Consider the following 23,870-nt stretch of genomic DNA (forward strand, 5'->3'; position numbering starts at 1 on the left):
GAGCTGTTGACAATTTCCACATGCGAAATGAAGGAGGATACAAAAAGCCAAGTACTATTTTGGGAAATGCTGAATAGCACAATGGAGCAATGCAGTTATGCACCCGCACACTTCTATGGGTTTATGGTTGATGAAGCAGGGTCAAATTGGTGTGCAGTTAGGACCGTTTTCAATGGGGGTCCGCACAACATTATGGAGGACAGGGAGCAAACGTGCTTATTCCACAAAGTTTGATGAAGCATGCTAAACAATGCGTGAAGGTAGAAAGTCGACAACACCATATTGACTTGTGTGAAGAATGGAGATTGGCAACCAATAAGGAGTCAGCTTTCTTAAAAAGTAAAGAGATTTATGAGTGGTGGAAAAATGGACATGTTCATGAGGAAAAACTATCAGTAATGGATACGTGGATGAGTTGGTGGGAAGTACGAATAGCACATTGGGGCAACCTCATGTCAAGGGTGAGAAATTTTATTGAGAAATGATATGTTGTATGGATGTATTTGCATTGGAGTCAATTTTGTGAATTTATGTATGAAACCTCTTGTGTGCAAGTGGTTTTAAGCTCGGTGGATTTAGCACAAACCCGTCAAACAAACTTATCTGAAAGTGTACATGGGAGTTGGCTTGCTGGTGAAGGATATAAGGAAAAGGTTAGCTTGTATGATGCGTGCATTTCAGATATGGCAAAGGCTTTACTACAAAGTGCAAAGCAATATGTATATCAGATGGGGAAGCACAAAGGTGAGGGACCAAGCTTGAGCAAGTTGCTAGATAGGGTGGCAGCAAGGTCAAGACCGACACCACCACAAGTGGCTCGCATGGTCCATGAAACAGTAGTAGCTAATACTCCTATGTATGAGGAATCAAGGCCTCTACATGAGGAGACTATTCAATGAGGAAGAGGGTGAGGACAACGGAAGTAGACCAATGCTCACATCGACCAGGTTATGTCATGCAGAGCAGACATCATCAAAACTGGGGAACAGCAAGAAGAGTAAGTTTTGGAGATTAAGAGTATAGTACTATATGGGTTAGTACTCAACTACTACAACATACAAGGGTCGGTCCATAATGTGAACCCGACTAAATGAGCTCGCGCTATAACTATGCCAGTCTCTAGTAATCCAAAATAGCTGTCACATAGCCTGTCATCCCACTGGCCGCATATCACCCATAATCTCACCAACCATGCTAGTGGTGTAGATGCGAAAGCTATCACCCAGGCGGGTCATCAATGTCTACCGTAGCACTAGTTAAGCTCGATATCTCAACACTCCCCCTCGAGCTCAACTCCACACACTACAATCCAAGTAAGCTCCTAAACGTGTGGAGTTTCTCTGTACCCAATGTCTTCGTGAAGATGTCAGCTACCTGATCCTCTATGCTGACATATACCAAATCTACAAATACCTTTTTCCTTCTCTTCCAAGGCTTTAAATCTCCTAAAAGTGAGCAAACACCTCACTTTTCTCTATGAAATAAACCCACACTTTCCTAGTGTGGTCATTAATGAATGTAACATAGTACTTGCAACCTGCAATTGTTGCAATCTTGGTCGGTCCCCATACATCTGAATGTATGACATCCAATGGCCTTGCACACACTGACATGCTTTTCATGTGGGAAAGCATGTTTGGCCTACTTACCAAGTTGGCATGCTTCACATACCTTATGCATACTTTCAACCTTAAACTTTGGCAAACTTGCAACAATATTTTGGGTCTGCATAGACTTTAGATGTTGTACATTCACATGACCAATGTGCTTGTGCCTTATGTCAATATTTGCAATGACACCTGTTGCATGCGCAAACATGGCTGCATTTATCTCAAGCATGTTCACATCCAAAGTAAACATCCTTCCATTTCTATTACCCTTTGCAACCAAGCGACACTTATTTTTGAAGTCTTCCACAAAACATCCTTGAGGATAAAACCTCACTTGCAAACCCTCCTCAACCATCTGTCCAACAAAAACCAAGTTCTTTGTAATATTTGGAACATGGAGTACATCAACTAAGTACTTCATTTTGCCATCTTGCAGCATAGACAATGGCACTTTACCAACATGTGCAATGGGATGTGCAGTATCATCACATGTTTCTACATAACCTAGTTTTTCCATTTTCTACATATCTCTAAACCACTCAGCATGACTGGTCATGTGGTTAGAGGTGCCAGAATAAGTGACACATAGAAACCTTATATTTATAGGCATTTAGTCTTATCTTTTGACCCATAGAAATCACACATACACACTAGATAAGTGACACATGGCAAACCAAGCCGCTCCTGGATATGGTGCTGATGTCGAGCCCGTATCTCTGAGATCTCCCTCTGATGTAGTCTAGGAGTTTGAAGGCCTGGTGCACTCGGTCTCCGTCTCGCTCGGAGGTCCGCAGCTTATCTGTGCTACTTTTTGGGAATTGAGGTCATTTGCACAGCTGATGGTATTTGGCTACACAGAGACAGTATGTATTGGACAGGTTTTCCAAGTATGGGATGGCTGATTGTAAGTCAATATCGGTGCCATTAGATCAAAATGGTAAGCTTAGATGAAGGTTATGTGTTGGAGGATCCCACTATGTACAGGAAGATTGTGGGGAGTTTGATCTATGTCACGATCAGCAGGCTAGATTTGAGTCACAATTCTCGCAGCGACGAGGACCAAGAGCAGCAGCGATGGCGTCGAACAAGCCATGAGAGAGACAGAGATCCCTTCGCTAATCTTGCAAAAATACACGGCCTGTTGAGAAAGCAGTTCGCATCCCCGATTGAATTGAATTCAAATGCTGCGAACTTGCAGCACGGCGCCCGAAGGCGATCACGTCCAGGCTTTGGCCGGAGCGCCTGACCGCCTGTAAACGGCCGCCCGATTGCTGTGCGCTTAATAGCCTTACGCTACGTGTGTTTTCGCTACACACGTTGCTGCACTTTTTGGACCAACGCCACTTCACCACTTCGCGCAGGCCTCCTCCACGCTCACCGCACCAAAACCTGTTGAAATCTCTGCTGTGTGCACTCCAATGAAGCACAAAACCAAGTGCAATGGAGGAGCAAAGCTCCGCTGAATATCCTCCTCAAATCACGGCTGAAAATCAGCCCACAACACTCATGAAGAAGGCCTCTACACCGTCGGCAACCGCGAGCTCTGATACCAGTTGAATGGGAGAGATCATATGCATCTAGTATCCACAAGGTAAGCATATCCATGTGGCACTAGAGATCTATTTGAGATGTGAGTCTCAAAGAAGATGGCTATGAATGATCATTGGATGCTTATCATGTGAGGATGGTGGGGGATGTGAAAATGTGTATGAGGGATGTCCCATAATTGATCACATACATAGTGATGATACATGGCCATGAGCATATAATATCCATATATAGGTGCTAATCCACTTGGCATTAGGGAGATTTACCAATAGTTGAGAAAGGCCAAAAAAGGTATGAGTAGAAGGTGGCAGTTTTTGTGAGGGGATTCTAGATTGGAGCATGCATGCAACCCTGTAGAAAGGAGAGAGTAGAAAAATGTCGAAGATTGGAAAATTAGGAGGATTGAAGGACTAGGAAATTTGATGTAGGGTTCTCAACAGGAAGAGGAAGGGGGTTAAAAAAAATAATGAGGTATTGAGAAAAATGGAGAATTTGGATAACCAGGATACTAGATGTAGGATTGGATTGGAAGAACATGTATCTATAGTATAGGGTGTGGGAATTGCTGAGGTTGCAGGAGTAAAAAAGAGGGAAAAATGACATAGAGGGGGAATTGAAGAAACAGAGAGACCTGCAGAGCAGAACAGGGAGTTGAAGGGAAGAGCAGTTGTCTAAGTCAGTGGAGGAAAGAAGAATTCAGAGGTTGATTACTTTGCAAATTTGTGGAGGTTTTGGATCTTGGGCTGCTCCATCAGTGAAGATTCCCACTTTTCTATGTTTTTGTTCTTCTCATGTTTAAGTCCCATATCTTGATTAGGTTTTGTGTTGTTTTGGTTCCATTATTGTGGAAGATCAAAGAGATAGGAGGCTTAGTCTGACCCATGAGATGGTTTGAGGTGTCCAGTTGAGTCAGCAAGGTTCAGAGAGTATCACTTGAGCTGATTGGTGTCTTGGAGCAAGTGATTTGGGAGCCCCTAGTCCTTGTGTCTGCATATCCCACACTTGTGTGGTGTCTGGTGGTGTTATAGAGGCCAGCACCCAGATCCCTCACATGTTGTGGTTCTCCACTGAGGAATAGAGAGTTCTTGGCTAAGAACTTTGATTAACAGGTTTGAATCCACATGGTGATCAACTCAGGACCCATGGCTAAATTTAGATATGAAGTATTCAGAGGAGAAAAGGGAGAAGATATCACACAACTTTTGACGGAGATCAAGTTAGTGGCTTTGAACAATAATAGGGATGATGATGCCTATAAGCTGAAGATGGTGGGTTTGTTCTTGGAAGGAGCAGCTAGGGAGTGGTTTGAGGATGTAATTTCAGATGTTGAAAAAAGAAGATAGGATAGGTTGAGAGAAGCCATGAGGAAAAGATATGGGAAACTAGATAATCCTGAAGATTTGTGGAGAGAGCTAACCAGGTTGAACCAGGGAGAGGATGATGATATGCCAACCTTTGTGGGTAGGTTTGAAGATATCTAGAGGAGGATACTCAGATCTTTAGGAGAAGACCATGAACCCCCTGATTTTCTGAAGGACAAGTTTGTTGGTGTGTTGCATGGCAGCATCAAGGAGAATGTATAGTTGAAGGACCTTAATACATCTGTAGAGGCTATGGGGATGGCAACAACTAAGCAATGGAGAAAGAAGCTGAGAAGGCAGGAGCTGGCTGGGAAGGAGAGGGAAGTAGATAGGCTTGCTAATGGATATGCATGTACAAAGGGAAACTTATGTGGAAGCTCCAAAGGTTGTAGCCTACCACATAGAGGGCAGAATGGTATGCAACAAGAGATCCAAAGGTTAACTGAGCAGGTACGTAGTCTGAATCTTACTGTATTGGAGATTCTTGGGGTTGATTGGAATCAGATGCAACTCCAGGGTCAGTTTAGTGATGTTAACATGGTGGAAGCAATACATGAGGAGGAGAATCAGACTGGTGCTTTGGTCAATGAGAGGAAGAATGATGATGCTTATGTTACAGAGCCTTCTAATGGATGAGATGAAGTAGTAGACTTGGATCGGAGTTTGTTGGAAGCAAAGGTGAAAGACCCGTGCCATGATATTCATGAAGCTATAGAACTAAATGCTAAGATGCTATCTAAGGAAGCTGATATCTGGAGGATAATAGTATGGTGGAGCAAAAGCTTGGATGTGTGTCTGACGAAATTAATCAGATTGTTATTGAGAAGCTGGATAAGAATAACTTCCATTCTTGGAAGTTCAGAATGACAAATTTCCTAATGGTAAAGGATTTTGGGATTATGTAGAAGGAGACACACTGAGGAGCCTCCAGAGTTATCTGAGGAGAATGCCACTCCTGCAGATATAAAGGCATTCAAGGATTGGAATCAAGGTGCAAGAAAAGTCATATACTGGCTTTTAATTAGTGTCACAGACACTATGATAGGACACATACAGGATGCAAACACTCCAGTAGTTGTATGGCAGAATCTGGTTTAGATTTTCCAAACTAACACAAAGGCAGGGAAGTTGCAGTTAAAGCAAGAGTTGCATACTGTGGAAAAGAAAAGCATGTCCATCAATGAATATGCCTTAAAGATCAAGGGCTGTGTTGAATCCCTTGGGTCTATCAATGTATCAGTGGAGGATGATGATTTGGCGAGTGTCTGTCTGAATGGGCTTGGACAAGAGTACAAGCCATTCAAGACCTCCATTGAAGTTAGGAAGAATATTCCTAACTTTCGGGACTTGATATCTATGCTGATCATAGAAGAAAAAGCTTTAGGTGAGGATTCTTCTTCACAAAGCAAGAACACATCAGAACAAATAGGCCCTCTAATTCAGGTAGAGACAAAGGTAGAGTGGTCGAGGCCAAGGTGGTTACCTATAAGGAAATCAAAATTCCGGACAACAACAGTCCAATGATTCACAACAACAATCATACATAGGTGGAAGAGGCCAGTTTAGAAATTACGAGGGACATCATCAACCATAGATTATTCTCATCACCATCCAACATACATGCACATATCGTTTTCCCTTTCCCATCCCATGACCTATCAAAATCACATCCACTCTCTACACTCTGCCTTCTCCTCCTCTAGATTTTCCCAGGTCCCATCTGCACGCATCACAAAAAACTCCTAGAAACATCCTTGCATCAATGGTAGCTATAGTGGGCATATGCTAGATAGTTGTCCAGTAATCGTTTTTGGCCCATACAAAAGGACAAGTGGGTAGTTAACTTTAAGGAAGTCATACAAGGCCATGCACATGCTAAAAAAAGGTAAGGTGATCGTGATGATGCAGAGAGATCTAGAAGAACAAAGGCAACAAAAAAGGAAAGAAGGAATTGGAGTTCAATTGTATCGAGCGACAGATTCTTTTTTTTGGAGAAAGGAAGGTAGCATAGTTTTCTTTTTGGTTTTATATAAAAAGAAGGTTTTGGTTACGAGATGCAACAAGGAGAGAGAGGGAGGGTGAGATTGTGGGAGGTTATAGTTTTGTAATATATATATATATATGCTTTGTGGAGCTGATGACTTTGGGGGGATAATCAGTTGCTGCAGAATTAAAAATCTCTCAATTGTGGTCTCTCAGCCTCTCCTCTTTTGTCGTGTGTGTGTGTGTGTGTGTGTGTGTGTGTGTGTGTGTGTGTGTGTGTGTGTGTGTGTGTGTGAGAGAGAGAGAGAGAGAGAGAGAGAGAGAGAGAGAGAGACAGACAGACAGACATAGGGTTAGCACAATCGTGTGTGTGTGTGTGTGTGTGTGTGTGTGTGTGTGTGTGTGAGAGAGAGAGAGAGAGAGAGAGAGAGAGGGTTAGCACAATCAATTTAGCTGAATAGCAACCTTAAAGTTAGGATGAGATTTCTTATATACTAGCAACCTTAAAGTAAGAATGAGATTGCTTATATACTAGCAACCTTCAAGTGAAGTATAAAAAATGAATAGCAACCTTAAAGTGAGGATGAGATTGCTTATATACTAGCTAACCTTAATGTGTCCATTCACACCTCGATGGCCATGAAGAAAAACCCAATGGTACAAAAGTGCCCAAGGCATAAGCATATGACCTCACATTAGTGTAGTACTACCAAATATCTAGCAACCCCCCTTGTAATATAACTGTGAGGTTTATAGAGATTTAAGATCAATCTCTGGAAGGGAAGAGGCCCAAAGCTTTGAAAAATCCCTCAAACTTTTTAATGTGATAAGGTTTTAGTGAAAAGATCTACCACATTAACATGTGTACTATAATAGATCAGAATTGATCTCTTCTGCATGGATCCTCTCTCGAACATACTGATAATACACTTTAATATGCTTGGTCCTGGCATGAAAGATAGGATTCTTAGCATTGCACTCTAATTTATTAGTGAGAATAGGAGTAGTGGTGGCGGAAGGGACACATATATTCTCCATCAATCTTCTCAACCATACAACATAAAGAATAACACAACAAGAAAATCTTACTTGTCATTTTTCACATATAAAGTGCTTATAAAGTGCTTTCCATAGGACAGTTTTGAAATCCTTATCCACTTAAATAGGCATGAATCTTCTGGTACCAAGCTCTAGGAGCTTGTTTCAAACCATATACAGCTTGCATGCTTCTATTCTTGACCAGGTTGGGCAAATCTAGTTGGTTGACTCACATAAACTTCTTCCTACAAGTCACAATTCAAGAACGTTGTTTTTGATATATTGGTGCACTTTCCATCCATGATGGGCTACCAAAGCAATAGCACATTGAATTGTGGTTATATAAGAAGTGGGCGCAAAGTTTTCATTGATAATCAATCCCTTTTTGGTGGGTATAATCTCAAGTCTGGCTTTGAATCTATTTATAAACCCACTTAGCACCAATAGCTCTAGTAAATCCCAAATTCTTAGCAGCACCAGTTCAAGGAGTACCCGATCTGACTACAAACATGGTAAAAGTGGATGCTACATCGGGAGATTGTAAGAAAAGCCCCTAGGAGTGTTGGCACTAACAAGGTCCAAAGACAAGATATGATTCGGAAAACTAGTTGAAGCTAAAACAATGGTGGGGTAGAAGAGGGTCGTGGACAAGTCACCAATCTTGTGAAGAGTGAAAAAGGAGTGCTTTGGACAATAATGCAAGTTAATATTAAGACAATAATGCAAGAGAAGCTAGGATTCACAACAATGCAACCAGCCATGTTCCAAGTCAAGATGGACCAAAGGAGATTCCAATCGATGGGTATTTTCCAGGAGGGGGGGATGGGAGTGGGAGATTGAGGTAACACGTGGTTTTCATCATCTTAAAGATCCGACTTGCTCTCACTATTTGAGGTACATGTGGAAATGATCATATAGAGGTATGACCCAAAAATCCGGATGGTTTTTAAAGGAGTATAAGATGATGAGAAAGAATAGATTTTGAGGTTACTTTCTCTCACTATTCGAGGTTCATATGGAATGGATCATATTGAGGTGTATTGAGGTATGATTTGAAAATCCTAACAGTATATATATATATATATATAAGATACTATAGGATGGTGCCATCAGAGCAGGACAAGACCATTCTTGCAATCAAAGGCATAATGAAAAGTTCCTGGAGAAAAGGCACAATGTTAGAGTCCAAGAGGATGAGCTTACATAATTATATATAGGTGATTATCAAGAACCCTGCATGGTCATAATAATTGCTAGACTGAGCCAAAATGTGAAGGAAGAATGGTAGGAGAATTTCTAACTTCATACAAGGATGTGTTTGCATGAAGCTACATAGACATGAAGGGAATTGACCCAAGCTTCTAGCATAATATCCATGTGAAGGAATAAAAAATTCCCATAAAGCAAGGAAGATACATGATAAATCCAAACTATGCAAGGTAGCTCAAGGAGGAAATAGATAAGCTAGTGAAGGTTGGATTCATCTATCATATGAATAAAGCATAATGTGGCTGGTGTGACCTTTCCCTAATAGAATAGAATTCTAATAGGGATGTCGACCCTACTATAATCATGGCCATTTTTCATAATGATATATATCTTACAGATTATACGGCCATGTATACATATGTTATGCACCCTATAGTTCTTAATTTTAGGTCATGGTGTCGAGTGTAATGAGCTCTAAAATTTTGGATGCGATAGGGAAGAGATCTCTTTATGCCCCCTAACCTTCCCATTTTGAAATCCTCTCTAATTCTTTTACATGGTTCCAGACCCAGCAATGGGCAAAGACCTATAATACATTTACGTACCTAAGTCTTCATGAAATTAATTTATACCACCCTTATTATTGTATCTTAAGTCTTTATCAAAATATATATAAACATCTAGAACAAATTTTGATATCGGTGGTATATGAATTTTCCTTGGAACATATTGAATATCCTACTATTATCTCTCATCAGGAACAATTAGAAATTAATACATTTTTAAATACCACTAAACCCCCTCCACTATCAAAGCCTGATGATGCTAAGAAAGAAGGGAAAGGTGCATATTCATATACACCCAAAGCCAACCAGTAGCAAGCTATACAGAGGTAAACATCCACTCTATTCAATTATGTACCAAGTATCCTAATTAAGTTGTTTTGGTGAAGATTATGAAGATTGTATTAGAGTTGGAAACCCAATGCTCATGACAAAGATGTTCTTCAAGGTTCTCAATGCAAGTGACTCTTTTTCACCCAACCATAAGGCTTCTTGCTAAGGCCTACAGTACGGCCAGCCCTATGCCCCCTATCCAATCAAAGCATCCATGCTAGAATGGGAATAATGAGTGCAAAGTGTAGCGAAGGGTACTCTATGGGAGAATGTGGTAGTATCCCACCAAGCTGGCTAACCCACAACAATTGTAAGATTTACTGGAGGTCGACCTTGTCACACCTACATGATAATAGTTACCATAAGTGGAACCAGTAGAGCCACGTGATGGATACTCAAAGATAGATCTGCTTTATCACCTACATGATAGTTACCAAAAAGGTGGAACCATTAGAGACACGTGATGGATACTAAAAGATAGATACATACTAAGCAAAGCCATGTTGAAAGAACGGTAGAGGGAGAGGAGACACACACACAGGAGCAAACCCTAATGTATATTGCAAACCCTAACCATAGAGGGAAGCCATCTCCTCTCCCACACAAAGCATAATGCACTAATCCATAATCCACACAACACACTATGAGTTGTGTCCACACTCATCTAACCCTAGCTAATGTCCACACACTATGACCAGCTGGACACGCGGTCATTTATGTCTCACACATGTTCCTACCTAATCTGCCAGCACATAGCATAGCTAACTCACACTGACATCGATGAGCTTGAATCTCAACAGCCCCTCTCAAGCTCATGATGTACTGCAGATGAAGATGTAGATGAGCTTGGGATATCAAGACTCCACATAGCATAGCTGACTCACACTGACATCGAGCTTGAATCTCAACAGCCCCTCTCAAGCTCATGATGTACTGCCGATGAAGATGTAGATGAGCTTGGGATATCAAGACTCTCAACACTCCCCCTCAAGCTCATCCCATGTACTCCCAACATAGTCCGGAAGTACTCAAACTTCTCCCTGCTAAGTGGCTTCGTAAAGATGTTTGCCACCTGCTCATCAGTCTTCACATACTGAAGATCAACTGTACCATCCAGCACCTTTTCTTTGACAAAGTAATAATGGACCTCTATGTGTTTGGTCCTCGCATGAAATACTAGATTCTTTGCCAACTGTATACTGCTCATGTTGTCACAATGAATGACAACTTTGCCATCAATAGGCTCACATAAATCTGCCAAGAGACTCTTTAACCATATAGCCTCACAAGTAGCAATGGCTGCACCTCTGTATTCAGCCTCTGTTGTACTGGATAAAGCAACTGTAGGTTGCTTCTTGCTACTCCAACTCACCACGGCACTTCCAAGTGTAAAAGCATATCCACTAGTAGATCTCCTGTCATATGCGCTAGCTGCCCAATCAGCATCTGTGTAGCCATGTATGTCCAAGCTTTTACCACTCTCATAAAGTAAACCATAATGTGCAGTGGTCTTCACATATCTCATGATGCGTCTCACTGCATCCAAATGTGGTTTCCTGGGGCTCTGCATAAACTGGCTTACTAGCCCCACAGCATAACTCAAATCTGGGCGTGTGATAGTCATGTATATGAGACTACCAACCATCTTCCTGTACATAGAAGGATCATCCAATTCCTCGCCATAATCAGCCCGCAACTTCACATTTTGTTCCAAAGGTGTACTCATAGGCTTACACCCTGTCATGCCATTCTTTGCCAACATATCCAATGCATATTGGCGCTGTACTAACCATGTACCTGCATGATCTTTGACCACTTCAATTCCAAGGAAGTATCTCAACTCACCAAGATCTTTCATGTCAAATTGCCCACTCAAAGCTTTCTTGACATGCATCACATCTGCACCATGATCACCTGTGATAATCAAGTCATCCACATAGATGACTAGTAAAACAATCCCATGCTCTGTCTTCTTCACATAGAGTGAAGAATCTGCTGTAGAAATCTGAAAACCAAGTGAGATAAGATATCTGCTCATCTTATCACTCCAAGCACAAGGTGCTTACTTTAGACCATACAATGCCTTTTTCAATCTACATACGTGAGTGGGATATCTTGGGTGTACATACCCTTCTGGCTGTGCCATATACACTTCCTCTTGTAGATCTCCATTTAGAAATGCATTTTTGACATCCATTTGATGCATTTCCCAGCCATTAGCTGCAGCCATAGCAATGACTGCTCTCACTGTGCCCATCTTAGCCACTAGACTAAAGGTTTCATCATAGTCCAAACCTTGTGCATAACCCTTTGCTACCAATCTTGCTTTATGTCTTTCAATAGAACCATCAGATTTGCACTTCACTTTGTAAACCCATTTACATCCAATAACATTCTTGTCCTTTGGTAATGCAACCAAGTCCCATGTATCATTATGGACCAATGCGTCTATCTCTACATCCATTGCTTTCTCCCATACATGCTCTCTAATAGCCTCTGTATAGCATGTAGGTTCCACATGCTTCACCATAGGTGTCATATATGCATAGTGCATAGCAAAATCTCTATATGTCAACCTGTCAACAGGATATCTGACCCTCTGGGATCTCCGCAATGCATGCGGGTCACTCTGTACACCTGTAACTCTAGCATGTGGTGGCACATATCTATCCTGCCTAGCACCAGGTGTGCGTAAAACAGGTATGCCAAGCTCCTCATCCAAACTCTCTGAACTAGATGACTCATAACCTGTGATTCCAATTCCTTCGACCTTCTTCTTTCCTTTGTCCATAGCACTACTCCCAGTGCTCACACTCTCATGCCTCAAACGTCCTGACCATGGATGTACACTGCTACTCTCAGCTTCTGCTGGCCTAGACATAGTAGTAGAACTAGAACTTGCTTATGGCAAGTTCACACGCACATCAGCCTCAAGTGACTCAATGACTCCCTCATCTTTTGCTTTGTACCAACTAGCAAGCTCATCAAACACCACATCTCATGAGATGACCACTTGTCTAGTTTGTGGATTATAACATTTGTATGCCTTTCGATCCTGTGCATATCCAACAAATACACATTTCTCTGCCTTAGGATCCAACTTCCTTCTTCTTTCATCAGGCACATGTACATAAGCTATGCATCCAAAAACTTTAAGGTGTCCAATGTCTGGCCTGTAACCTGTAAGCCGCATCTCTGGCGTGCTTCCACCATGAATGGCTGCTGTAGGTGTTTTGTTCAGTATATACACTGCAGTAGCACATGCTTCTGCCCAATAGTAATCTGGCATGCTCTTTTCATTGAGCATCACTCTAGCCACTTCACATATAACTCTATTCTTTCTCTCAGCCACACCATTCTGCTGAGGTGTATACCTGCAAGTCAACTGTCTTCTTATTCCATGCTTCCTCAAGAAATGCTCAAAAGCCTTTGAGGTGTATTCACCACCTCCATCTGTTCTTCTCAAACATTTAATCCAACAGCCATATTGCTTTTCTGCAAAAGCTTTGAAATCCATGAACTTTTCCAACACTTCATTCTTCTCTCTCAGAAAGTATATCCATGGCATCCTGCTGAAATCATCTATGAATGTAACATAGTATAAACTACCTTTGATAGATGGGTTTTGTGCAGGACCCCATACATCACTGTGTACTATCTCAAGTGGCCTGTTACTCATATTTCCTTCTCTAGGAAACCTCAACCTTGCCTGCTTTCCAAACTGACAGGCTTCACAAACATGCATATGTCCATCATATTTGAACCTAGGCAATCCATTGACAATGCCTCTTGTTTGCATGTTCTTTAATCTCTGTATATTGACATTTCCAATCCTCTTATGCCACATATCAATGTCCTGTACCACATTTTTACTTTTGGAGAACATGGCTAATTTTAGCTCAGGAATTCCAGCATCCAGCTTAAACAATCTGCCTTCTTTCTTGCCTTTAGCAATAAATCTACATCCATGTTTGAAGTCTTCAACGAAGCATCCATGCTCGTTGAAACGAACCTGTAATCCCTGTTCCACCATTTGACCAACTGAGGCCAAGCTCTTTGTGATAGAAGGCACGTATAACACATCTGACATAGACTTTGTTTGACCATTGTGCATGACCAATGGTACACTTCCAACATGTGTAATGACATGCTGGGTATCATCACCTGTTTCCACATAGCCTTTCACTTCCATAGGCTTCATATGCTCAAACCATTCACCATGACATGTCATATGGTTTGATGCTCCTGAGTCCATATACCATGTATCATCATTCTCAGCATTTGTCATCATCGATCCCACAACATGCTTCATAGCAAACAAATGATTTGCAGTGCCATCATTACTGCTTGATGCATAGTTTCCACCATGTTGTGCATAATTTTCACCATAATGACCACCACGTTGTGCTCTACCCCCTCTCAAATCATTCTGTTTGCGGAAACAATCTCTCGCCATATGTCCAAATTTGCCACAATAATGGCATTCCACATCTTGCATAGAATTTTGTTGGCCTTGCCAACGTCCTCTACCACGGGGGTTACCTCTGCCTCTCTGAGGTGCATATCCACGACCACCTCGAGCACCATATGAAGGCTGAAAATTCTGTTGTGGAGGCCTGTCCTGCCATCCACGACCATTACCACCACGTCCACGTGATGCGAATCTCCCCCTGCCTCTACAACCTCTCTGCGACGAGTAGAAAGCCTGATTTCTGCCATCATCATGGCTAGTAGATGTATCCAGAAATAAATCACTGAGCTTGATTTCCTCAACCAACAAGAGTGAAACCAACTCATCGAAGTCAGGTAAACCTGTACTCCTCATCATTGAGATAGATGTATCAAAAGATTTGTATTCCTTGCTAAGACCACGCAAGGTAATATCCACCAAATCATCATCAGGCATGGGGGCATTTATTGTTGCCAATGCATCTGCAAACTTCTTGATTTCTTGCACATAATCATGTATGCTCCTTTTATTCCTTTTCACATTATGTATCTGCTGTCTTGCAACTGAGATTTGCGAGCACTTGTATCTGTATCAAACATCTTGACCAAAGTATCCCATGCATCTTTGGGATTCTCAGCATCCTCTATGTGTATGAGCATAGCATCAGAAATACATATAGACAGATAATGCAGCACTTTGAATGCTCTCTCTGACCATTGCTTATGAGCAATAAGCTGTTTGCTGTGTAGGTTATCGAGGTAGCTCTGGCTCTGGGTCAGCACCTGTAATGAGATTCCAAAATCCTTTTCCTTTCAAGAAACTCTTTATCCTGTACTTCCATGCATAGAAGTTCTTCCTATCCAATCTGAGAACTAGATTATCCGACATGTTTGCTCAATGCATACACCTTCCGCACACTTCAAATCTGTAAATGAGCCTTCCTCAGCTCAACCACACTCCAATGAATGTTCCAGATACTCCAAGGTAGCCAACAAACTCCAAATTTAATGTAGAAAATCAACCTGTATGCATCCCAAGATGAACTGACTCACGCAGTCTGAGATACCCTGAATTGACACGCCTTCCAAGGCTCCAAATCACAATGTAATGGTGCAATCAAGTATGGGAAACTTGCATTGACACCTAAACAACCTTAATGTAGAGTATCAACACCATCTGACATGTGTACATATCAATTTTTTAAAACCCCTTTCTCTGTTTTGGGAAAAATCAGAAAAACCAGAAAAACCAGTAGGAAAATGGCTCTAATTTCTTCAATATTTGTCCAAATTGAGCAACCAGGCATTCATTAGCTTAGCAATAGTGTCCATCAACTCCATGTAAGAGGAATTTGTCCAATTGTATAAGACCAAAGATTAATTGCTCGATTAAAATGACCAAATTTCTCTGCAACCAGTGGACTCACTCACTCATAAACCCTAATAAACAGCACAAGGCTCTGATACCATGTTGAAAGAACGGTAGAGGGAGAGGAGACACACACACAGGAGCAAACCCTAATGTATATTGCAAACCCTAACCATAGAGGGAAGCCATCTCCTCTCTCACACAAAGCATAATGCACTAATCCATAATCCACACCACACTATGAGTTGTGTCCACACTCATCTAACCCTAGCTAATGTCCACACACTATGACCAGCTGGACACGCGGTCATTTATGTCTCACACATGTTCCTACCTAATCTGCCAGCACATAGCATAGCTGACTCACACTGACATCGAGCTTGAATCTCAACAAGCCATACATTAAATATTTTGGGATTCAACTAGAACGGAGAAAAAAAAATTTCACCATCCCTAAGCATCTACATGTGGTCCATTCCAACACAACAAGTGGACCCGTTGTATATGCCAATCAAGAGGCAGTTCACCCCAACTAGCTTTACAATGAAATTGAGAAGAGATACTCATGTTTGTAACTTTTCACTTTTTGAGCCTGTCACTCTTAATAGCATAGAAAGCCAGAGAAAAGGGCTATCACTTTTTACTTTTTGAGCATGTCACTCTTGATAGCATAGAAAGCCTGTCACTTCACTTTTTGAGCCTGTCACTCTTAATAGCATAGAAAGCAGAGAAAAGGGCTATAATTATGGATCAGAACATGGAGGAAGATCCCAAATCCGGCCATAGTCACCTCTTACTATTTCTTAAAGCTCAAAGTGGTCTTGTTAGACCAAAAGCAGGAGGCAGGAGAATTTTGATGGACATACTATGCATTGACATGAACCTGGGAATTGAAGAGCAAGGCATTCTCTATTACTACCAATCATCTCTGTTGTCTTCCAGGATACATGCATGTCACTTTTGAAGACATGAAAGATACATCTTTCTAGACACCGCTAGAATATTTCAGAAGAACTCTCTGCAATCTGCAGTTAAGGCAAAATGATTATAGATTTAAGCTTGGAAACAAGGATTTTAGGCCTTGAATGTTTCGAGGATGAAACAAATAGGTAGAGGGGGAACCCCATTTTAGGCTTAACAAAGACACTCCCTACTACACACACGAGAGTAGCCAAATAAGTGTTATATAAATGGTAATAAAAAAAGTCGTATATATTATGAGAAAAGTTGGCAAATGATTAATCTTTGTAGATTAGGGTTGAGCTTGGGTGCCCTAATGTGAAAAAGGACCAGTTGTATATAAGTGAATTTCTCATAATGAAAAAGGATAATCCCCCTTTGTGCCGATTGAGTTGTGCATGTCTACTTGCTCTTATCTTGTTTTGAGAGAGAGAGAGAGAGAGAGAGAGAGAGAGAGAGAGAGAGAGAGTGGAGAGTAGATTGTGTGATTCTTGGTATATGTGCCTCTTACTCATTATGTGAGAGTGAGTGAGGTGAGTCCTTATAGGGAGGTGATTCTTGGTACATGTGCCTCTTACTCATTATGTGAGAGTGAGTGAGAGTGAGAGAGGTGAGTCCTTATAGGGAGGTGATTCTTGGTACATGTGCCTCTTACTCATTATGTGAGAGTGAGTGAGGTGAGTCCTTATAGGGAGGTGATTCTTGGTACATGTGCCTCTTACTCATTATGTGAGAGGTGAGTGAGAGTGAGAGAGGTGAGTTCTTATAGGGAGGTGGATATCTTCTTGGTGGTGACAACAAGAAGATATCCACCTCTTACTCATTATGTGAGAGTGAGAGAGGTGAGTCCTTATAGGGAGGTGGATATCTTCTTGGTGGTGAGTGACAACAAGAAGAGTGAGAGAGGTGTCCTTATAGGGAGGTGGATATCTTGTTAAGAGAGAGAGAGAGAGAGAGAGAGAGAGAGAGAGAGTGGAGAGTATATTGTGTGATTCTTGGTACATGTGCCTCTTACTCATTATGTGAGAGTGAGTGAGAGTGAGAGAGGCGAGTCCTTATAGGGAGGTGGATATCTTCTTGTTGGTGGTGACAACAATAAGATATCCACCTCTTACTCATCATTATCTGAGAGTGAGTGAGAGTGAGAGAGGTGAGTCCTTAGAGGGAGGTGGATATCTTGTTGAGAGAGAGAGAGAGAGGTGAGAGAGAGAGTGAGTGAGAGAGGTGAGTCCTTAGAGGGAGGTGGATATCTTGTTGAGAGAGAGAGAGAGAGAGAGAGAGAGAGAGAGAGAGTGGAGAGTAGATTGTGTGATTCTTGGTACATGTGCCTCTTACTCATTATGTGAGAGTGAGTGAGGTGAGTCCTTATAGAGAGGTGATTCTTGGTACATGTGCCTCTTACTCATTATGTGAGAGTGAGTGAGAGTGAGAGAGGTGAGTCCTTATAGGGAGGTGAGTCCTTATAGGGAGGTGGATATCTTCTTGGTGGTGACAACAAGGAGAAAAGCACAAGAACTTAGAGCTAGTAACCATTGGTGGATCTTGGGTGGAGGCTATGAATCCCGAGCCAAGTTATTGTTCATTCCACTTTTGCTAGAATGTTAGAGCTTTGGAGATGTGAATGAGCCATAACAATTTCCTAAGTGTGTCTATTTCAATCATGATTACTTTTTTGATCATGTAGTTTGTAGAAATTAGTAACTATAGCAATATGTGAAATGAAAGAAGAAGACACTTTTGAGGCACAAACAATGTTGCATGTTGGTCTCATAAAGGCAAACTTATTTGTTTATGGCGATGAATCATGTACTAAGTGGAGAGCATTGTGCCATGTATTTAATGGTGGAGTTAAAAAATCAATGCATGGTCATGAAAAGAACTTGTTTATTTCATTGGGAGCAAAACCTACAAAAACACAATGTTTGGATATGTACAAAAGGACTTTCAAGAGAAGCACTTGCAATTACGTGACTCATAGCAGACATAGGCTAAAAAAGAAGAAACTCAAGAGAAGTTTATAGCATGATAAGAAAATGGTGAAAAAATAAGGGAGAAGGTGAATAAAAGAGATATACATTACATGGAGAGTTGGTTTAGTTAGTGGCACATAAGAATATCACAACATTAGGGTAACATTATATTAAGAGACTAAGGTTATGTAGAAGGGGAAGAGAAGGGTGTGAGTGTGAATGGACTTAAGGTCCACTAGCTCATCTATTTAAAGGTGGAGCTATGAGGCATTTTGTTTTGAGCAAGGCCTCGTTGTATTCATAAACAACTAAATAAGCAAGATATTGTTCTTATATTTTGTGAGTCTCTCCTCTCCACACACTTGATCTAGCATGAGCACCACGTTTTCTCAACCTAGTATCTAGAGTCTAGGTTGATTAGGCCCCTTGTGGTGTAGATTATGTCATTTTTCTCCATTTTTTCTTATCTATTCTTTTGTGGAGCTCAACCCTCTGCTGTTGGAGGCCTTCCAGCAGCTTGTAAAGGGCATATCTCTCAGAGATTTCTTCATGGGAGATGTAGAGAAGACCTGGGCGAATGAATTCGTACCATCAATTTGCTGATTCGTGTCTTCTCTGCCACACGGCATTCCCTCTGCAGCAACCCGGTGTCGATTTTCTGCAGCAGTGCTGGTCGTACAGCCATACGCCGGATGTAGGACACCATTAGGCAAGGGACTTGAGGGCTTTGGTAGCCCACTCATTGAAGACTCCACAGCTCAAACTTGAGCTCATTTCATGCGCCGACACATCGGCTAGAAGCAGAAAACCAGGCGCCTCTTCTCTTTCTCCAAGGAAGCTTTCCATTAAAGCTTCAAACTTGACTTTTTTCTTGCTCTAATCCTTCCCTCCTTGCTCTAATGACCTAAGTGATGTTGTGAATGATTGTTGCTGATTCTTCTCTTAACTTGAAGCGGTGCCAACCACATGAGGTATCCATAAGCCTCATTCCCATCAAGCTCCATCATCAACATCAACTTTCAAAACTTTCAAAATGTGCTAATAGTGTTGTTTAATTAATCTGTTAATCCAGCAAAGGAAAGTTATTATAAAGTGTTCTTAAATACTAATAGTGTTATTAAACACTAATGGTAAAACTAATCACCAGAATAAGTGTCATTTGATACTAAAAATGTGCTTTTAAGCACTAATTATATTTTTTAAACACTAATGGTGATCTTAATCACCAAACAAAGTGTTGCTTAACACTAATTTGGTCTTAACCATCAAAGGAGGAGGTCTTTAACACTAAAGAGGCTCTTCTTCATCAACATTGGAGGCAGGGCACACACCATAAGTGCCACATTATAAGTCTACATCGTCAACCCGTTTCTTCCAAGGAGAAATGGTGCAACCATGAACCATTGTCTTCATCACATAAGCCAAGAGGTTGAAGATTTCTGGTTTTTCATCATAAAACTCATTATTATGAGTGTTTTTAAAGTTGGTCACATGTACACTAAGTGCTCATGTACACTAAGTGCTCATCTTCAATGTTTATGTGTATTACCCTCTTGAGGCTCTTCTTTGTAAGAGGCATAGGCATGTCATAAGCCATATGCTCTCATTTCCCAAGCCCAAGGCATGTTATTTCGCTGCATATTCAACATTTTCATCGTCTAAGATGAGTTGTTTACTCATTCTCATTAAGCTTGTACCTTCAAACCCTAATGGGTATCATGTAACCAACATGCACAAAAGTTGTTGTAATTGTGGAGTAGACACTGCCCTTGACCAATTCATAAGGCAAGTGGTAAGACCCTCCCTTTCCCTTTCCCATATAAATCTACCTCATTGCCCATGAAGGAGGTATGGTATTAAAGGAAACATCAAGCATGTTGAAGGAACATCTATAAGCAAACCACTTAAGCAAGGGTGGCAGCCTTGTTTTGATCATTGTGTGAGAATGGTCAAGGTGGAAAGCATGTGGAAGCAATGGCATGTATGTCTAAAGCATGTCAACTACAAGAGGTCAAGCAAGCACAAAGAGTGGGGTGCACCATCATCAAGGTGTACATCTTCATCGACAACAAATAAAGACTTAGATGGCATCACTGTATTAGCCTCTAAGACTCTAGGAACATATTTGTAAATCCTAGATAATCACACCTATATTCCAAACCTTGTACGCCTAATGTTATAAAGGCATCCTATGTCCAATACCACCTATTCCATTCTTTCATAGTTGGTATTGAGGGGGGGTATTAAGAGACTAAGGTTATGTAGAAGGGGAAGAGAAGGGTGTGAGTGTGAATGGACTTAAGGTCCACTAGCTCATCTATTTAAAGGTGGAGCTACGAGGCATTTTGTATTGAGCAAGGCTTAGTTGTATTCATAAGCAACTAAATAAGCAAGATATTGTTCTTGTATTTTGTGAGTCTCTCCTCTCCACACACTTGATCTAGCATGAGCACCACGTTTTCTCAACCCATTATGGGTGCTATAAGTATTTTTATGTATTCTCCACTCTTATGTATGTTTCAACTTTTGATTAGATGATTTATTTCATTTTTGTATATAGGCCTTGGATAGAGCAACCACACCATGCACAAACCTTGCCAAGAATTAGCATGATGATTCTTGGTACATGTGCCTCTTACTCATTATGTGAGAGTGAGTGAGAGTGAGAGAGGTGAGTCCTTATAGGGAGGTGGATATCTTCTTGGTGGTGACAACAAGAAAGAGTGAGAGAGGTGAGTCCTTATAGGGAGGTGGATATCTTGTTGAGAGAGAGAGAGAGAGAGAGAGTGGAGAGTAGATTGTGTGATTCTTGGTACATGTGCCTCTTACTCATTATGTGAGAGTGAGTGAGGTGAGTCCTTATAGGGAGGTGATTCTTGGTACATGTGCCTCTTACTCATTATGTGAGAGTGAGTGAGAGTTAGAGAGGTGAGTCCTTATAGGGAGGTGGATATCTTCTTGGTGGTGACAACAAGGAGAAAAGCACAAGAACTTAGAGCTAGTAACCATTGGTGGATCTTGGAGGCTATGAATCCCGAGCCGGGTTATTGTTCATTCCACTTTTGCTAGAATGTTAGAGCTTTGGAGATGTGAATGAGCCATAACAATTTCCTAAGTGTGTCTATTTCAATCATGATTACTTTTTTGATCATGTAGTTTGTAGAAATTAGTAACTATAGCAATATGTGAAATGAAAGAAGAAGACACTTGAGGCACAAACAATGTTGCATGTTGGTCTCATAAAGGCAAACTTATTTGTTTATGGCGATGAATCATGTACTAAGTGGAGAGCATTGTGCCATGTATTTAATGGTGGAGTTAAAAAATCAACGCATGGTCGTGAAAAGAACTTGTTTATTTCATTGGGAGCAAAACCTACAAAAACACAATGTTTGGATATGTACAAAAGGACTTTCAAGAGAAGCACTTGCAATTACGTGACTCATAGCAGACATAGGCTAAAAAAGAAGAAACTCAAGAGAAGTTTATAGCATGATAAGAAAATGGTGAAAAAATAGGGGAGAAGGTGAATAAAAGAGATATACATTACATGGAGAGTTGGTTTAGTTAGTGGCACATAAGAATATCACAACATTAGGGTAACATTATGGGTGCTATAAGTATTTTTATGTATTCTCCACTCTTATGTATGTTTCAACTTTTGATTAGATGATTTATTTCATTTTTGTATATAGGCCTTGGATAGAGCAACCACACCATGCACAAACCTTGCTTGCCAAGAACTAGCATGATGGAGAAGGTTTATGATTCTATTGCAAAAATGCTCTGCTCCAAAATGCCAAAATGCAAGGGTAGCAAAACGAAAAACACTTGGGTGCTAGCCCTAGCTTAGAGAAACTTGTTAAAATGGTGAAAAGATCCCAAGGAACCAAGACAATTGAAGTGATTCGTGCTACGAAAGAAACAATTGCATGAATGTACACTCATTGCAGTCATCTAGAGGGAAATAGAGATATTGTCTAAACAAGGAGAAGGCCTAGAATAATGGTTGATATTGAAGAAGATAATAGTCAACCGTCCAGAATACAACTATACAACACCTATGGAAAAAAAGCCTAGAATGCTCAACCTAAATATTGTAAAGTGTGCTGTTAATGAAGACACAATAGCAAGATAAGTATGTGCATATGTACATTCACTAGTCTATATTAAGACAATCTGAAATATCTTTTGTAAATTCTAGTTCCTACCCTTAGGCTTTCTAGACAATAACCTTTTTGTAATTCCCATATGGCTTCAAGTTATGATCTTATACACAAACTCCTTTTTTCCATTTTTTAGACTTCTTGTACAAAAATCCCTTTGTGTAACTTCCGTAGACATGAATGAATCCTTTTCGATTCAAGTTAGGCTTCTTGTACAAAACACCCTTTTTGTTAATTCCAAACACAATTGCATCCTTTTTTATACAAATTAGGCTTTTTGTACAAAAAGTCCATTTTGTAATTCCATTCCTATATTTAAGATGATCTTACTAAGAAAGTCAATGTGTTAGTTATTTTATGTGTATGTGCACAGCTACATGCTCACATACATTGAGAAGAGTGGTGTAGACACTCATATATATTAAAAAGGGTACAGTGTAGAAGCTTATAAATATGGAAAAGTTTGTTATTCTAAAAGCTCACCCTTTTTATTGTCTTAGTGTAAAAAATCATCCTTTTTGTGCTTTAGAAGCTCACCCTTTTTAATGTCTTATTGTAGAAGGCTACCTAACGGTCAAGAGTGCTCACCTCAATAAGCTCGTCAAAATCTCCCTACCCCCCCCCTCCCTCAACACTATCTCTCCCATGGGTCTTGAAGACCCTTGCCAAGTGGCATCAATGGATGGCATTGATCAAAATAATGCCGCCTTTTTGGAGCCGTCATATAAAGTAAACTAGGGCAAGAAACTAGGGGTGAAAACATAGATTATAATGACTTGAAACCACATGGTTTTGTTGCTTGAAGGTATAATGTAATGGTAAGATGTTTCCAATGGTGACACTAAGTCTCAAGTTCAAATTCTCTTTTGCACATAACATATTGTTCCAAATTTTTTTAAGTCCCAAACTCAAATTGACCCTCATCCCATGATGTAAACTAAGAAGTGCTTAGTAAACTATGCCCACTTAGTAAACTAGGAAATAAACTATCCATTGATCTCAAGATGTGAAGACTTTAACTTCCTTTCTTTTGTCTTCTATTTCTCCTTAGGCTGACATTTGATTGGTTTCTCGACTCCATTCATTTATTGAGCACCATTTATTAAGGGATAGAGTGATAACTCATTATATAGCCTCATCACACGATTTTCGCTCCTAAGGTTTTGCTTCACTCCTAACAATGCATTGGTAACTTACATTCTCATGTGCATGGGTTCATGATGATAGAAATGCAAGAAGCTATTAAAGGGTAGATAGTGCTAATTGTTGATGGCTTTATAATCTTGAAGTCTACTCTTGAATACTCACGTC

This window comes from Cibotium barometz, chromosome 51 (genome assembly GCF_041138505.1).
Source record: "Cibotium barometz isolate CiBa-2024 chromosome 51, ASM4113850v1, whole genome shotgun sequence".
NCBI classification, from domain to species: Eukaryota; Viridiplantae; Streptophyta; class Polypodiopsida; order Cyatheales; family Cibotiaceae; genus Cibotium; species Cibotium barometz.